The 3518-nt window shown below is 46.7% G+C and overlaps 1 pseudogene; it reads right to left on the bottom strand.

Moving 5' to 3' along the window:
- The window catches only part of LOC116099814, a 10887-nt pseudogene that overhangs the window by 6089 nt on the left and 1280 nt on the right, over positions 1–3518 (bottom strand).

Below are 3518 nucleotides of genomic sequence, written 5' to 3'. Positions count from 1 at the left end.
AAAAAAAAAAAAAAAGAACACACATGGTATGCACTCACTGATAAGTGGATATTAGGGAAAAAGCTCAAAATACCCACAGACTATATGAACCTCAAGAGGAAGGAAGACCAAAGTGTGGATGCTTAAGTCTTACTTAGAAGGGGGAACAAAATAACCACAGGAGGTAGAGGGAGGAACCTGGGAGGGAGAGGGGAAGGGGAGGGAAAAGGGGGGCAGGATCAGGCATGGGAAGAGATAGGAGAGAAGCTCAGAGGGTCAGGAAAATGAATGGAAATAAGCAGCAGTGGGGGATGGGGAATTTGGGGTAGTCACTAGAAAGTCCCAGACACCAGGGAACTGAGAGGTTCCCAGGACCCAACAGGGATGACATTAGCCAAAATATCCAACAAAGGGAAGATAAAAACTGTAGAAACCATCACCAGTAGATAGGCATATCCCTCAGTTGAGGGGTGGAGCCACCCACCCATCTCAAAAATTTTAACCCAGGGGAAAACAGATAGGGGGTTGGTGGAGGGGAAACTGGGAAAGGGGATAACATTTGAAATGTAAATAAATAAAATAACCAATAAAAAAATTTTATCCCAGAATTGTTCCTATCTAAAGGAAATCCAGGGACAAAAAATGACGAGAGGAAAGGAAAGAGGCCATCCAGAGATTGTCCCACCTGGGGATCCATCCCTGATGCTTTTTTTTTTTTTTTTGGTTTTTCGAAACAGAGTTTCTCTGTGTAGCCCCGGCTGTCCTGGAACTTATTCTGTAGACCAGGCTGGTCCTGAACTCAGAAATCCACTAGCCTCTGCCTCCCAACTGCTGGGATTAAAGGTGTGCACCACCACTGCCCGGCCTGACACTAAGGCTGATACCAAGAAGTGCTTACTGACAGGAGTCTGGTAAAGCTGCCCCCTGAGAGTATCTACCAAAGCCTGACCAATACAGATGCAGATACTCACAGCCAACCATTGGACTGAGCATGGGAACCACAATGGAAAATTTAGGGGAAGGGCTGAAAGAGCTGAAGGGGTTAGCAACCCCATAGGAAGAACAACAATATCAACCAACCATATCCCCCATAGCTCCCAGGGACTAAATCACCAACCAAAGAGTACATATGGTGGGACTCATGGCTCTAGCTAAATTTGTAGCAGAGAATGGCCTTATCTGGCATCAATGGGAGGGGAAGCCCTTGCTCCTGTGGAATCTTGATACCCCAGCGTAAGGGAATGCTAGAGCAATGAGACAGGAGTGGATGGATGGGTGGGGGAGCACCTTCATAGAGGCAAGAGGGTATCAACCACTGAGCCATCTCACCAGTCGCTACTTTGTACATTTTCTATACTAGAGATCAAAGCCATGGCCTTACACATGCTTGGTGAGCGCTCTACCTCTAAAGTATGTCCTCAGTCCAACGAAGAATCAAAAAAAAAACCCAAATGTTCTGGCAAGCACAATAAAGATCAAGAGACAGAATGTTGGACTAGAGAGGTAGATTGCTTGGTAGCATGTTTGCCTAACACTCTGGAAACCCTGGGTTCCATCTGAAGCACAGATGTACAGGCTGTGTTGGAATATGCCTGTAATCCCAATACTTGGGAAGTAGGCTAGGAAAATCCAAAGTTCAAGGTCTTTCTTGGCTACATAGTACATTCCAGGCCAGCCTGTGCTTCCTGATACCTGGGCTATCATGAGACTCTGCCTGTCCTAGTTTGACTCTCTTGTTGCTATGATTAAACCCTACATCAAAAAAGGAGCATCCTGGGAAAGACTTATGTTTTCTTAGCCTACTCTCTTGTTGTCAGCTAGCTGCAGCTGCTGTGTCTATTTTGCTACTGCCAGGGACATTTCATGACTTTTTTTTTCTCAGACCTTAAGGGTGGGGGCCATGCCTCTCTAAGAGCAAGTTAACTTAGAACGGAGTCTTAAGAACAAAATGGAGCCTGGCGGTGGTGGTACATGCCTTTAATCCCAGCACTTGGGAGGCAGAGACAGGTAGACTTCTGAGTTCGAGGCCAGCCTGGTCTACAAAGTGAGTTCCAGGACAACTAGGGCTACACAGTGAAACCCTGTCTCAAAAAACCAAAAAAAAAAAAAAAAAAAAAAAAAAAAAAAAAAAAAAAAAAAAAAAAAAAAAAAAAAAAGAACAAAATGGAGGGCCATTTTAGGTGGTCCGTGGTGGCACCAATATAGCGAGCTAGAGTGGCTGCTGCTACTTATTCTTTTTTAGTGCAGCCCAGGAGAGTGAGAGTGTGCACTGCACAAGAGTGAGAGGTGAGGGAGGCAGGCCATGGAGAGGCGCAGGAGCCTTTGCAGCCACTCATGCACCTTGTCTTGTATGTCCTGAGAGGTAGAGAGGATGTGCAGCTGCTCTGCGGCAGGAGGCACTGAAGGAGGTAGCCCCGAGGCAGAGAGGGCCAAGATAGACTCCCAGTAAGAACCAGGAGAATGAAGACCATTCAAACTCCTTCCCACAACACACTGAAGCAGTGATGGCACAGTGGGAAGAATGGAAAATGTTTATAGGAGACCTTAGCTTGGACACCACAAAGAAAGATCTGAAGGACTCCTTTTCCAAATTTGGTGAAATTGTAGGCTGCACTCTGAAGTTAGATCCTATCACAGGGCGATCAAGGGATTTTGGCTTTGTGGTATTTAAAGAGTCAGAGAGTGTAGAGAAGGTCAAGGATCAGGGGGCTGGAGAGATGGCTCAGAGATTAAGAGCACTGACTGCTCTTCCAGGGGTCCTGAATTCAATTCCCAGCAATCACATGGTGGTGTAAGATTAAGTTTTCAAACTGTACTGTGGGAATTTAGCCATTAGTTAAACTCAGTGGGAGACCGGCTGCCAGAACCTAAAAACAATGGGAGAACAGCAACTTCCTGAACCCAGAAACAAGGGATCCAAGACGACCTGCCCCGAGAACCCAGAAACAACCTGGCCCCAAACAATTGCCAGATGGCTAGCCCACCCCTGGACCCTAGCACTAGCCAGCACCAATCAGAAACCATCCCGTACCTTCCCCTTACCCCAATCTCCCCTTTTGCCCCAGCAACTGCACAGGAATAAAAAGCTGCCTAAGACCTGCTCAGGGCCAGACTCCTCTACCCCTGCGAGGGATATGAGTCTCACCCCAGCTAGCTGGAATAAAAAGCCTCTTGCAGATTGCATCAAGTCCGTGTCTTTGTGGTGTCTGGGGTTGTCGCTCTGGGATTTGAGTGTGGGGGTCCCTCAGGGAATCTCACAGTGGCTTACAACCATTTGTAATGGGTCCCAATGGCATCTTCTGGTGTGTCTGAAGACAACTACAGTGTGCTCATATAAATAAAATAAATAAATCTTAAAAAACAATGTCATGGATCAGAAAGAACATAAATTGAATGGGAAAGTCTTATAAGGCCCTGCTTATGCACAAGGGGCTAGGTTTTCCTATATCAATTAGCAACTAAGAAAATGCCTGCTGGGCGGTGGTGGCGCACGCCTTTAATCCCAGCACTTGGGAGGCAGAGGCAGGCGGATCTCTGAG

This window comes from Mastomys coucha, chromosome X, assembly GCF_008632895.1.
Source record: "Mastomys coucha isolate ucsf_1 chromosome X, UCSF_Mcou_1, whole genome shotgun sequence".
Classification (NCBI taxonomy): domain Eukaryota; kingdom Metazoa; phylum Chordata; class Mammalia; order Rodentia; family Muridae; genus Mastomys; species Mastomys coucha.
Note: the sequence above shows the minus strand (reverse complement) of the source record. Positions and strands in the feature narration are given on the sequence as shown.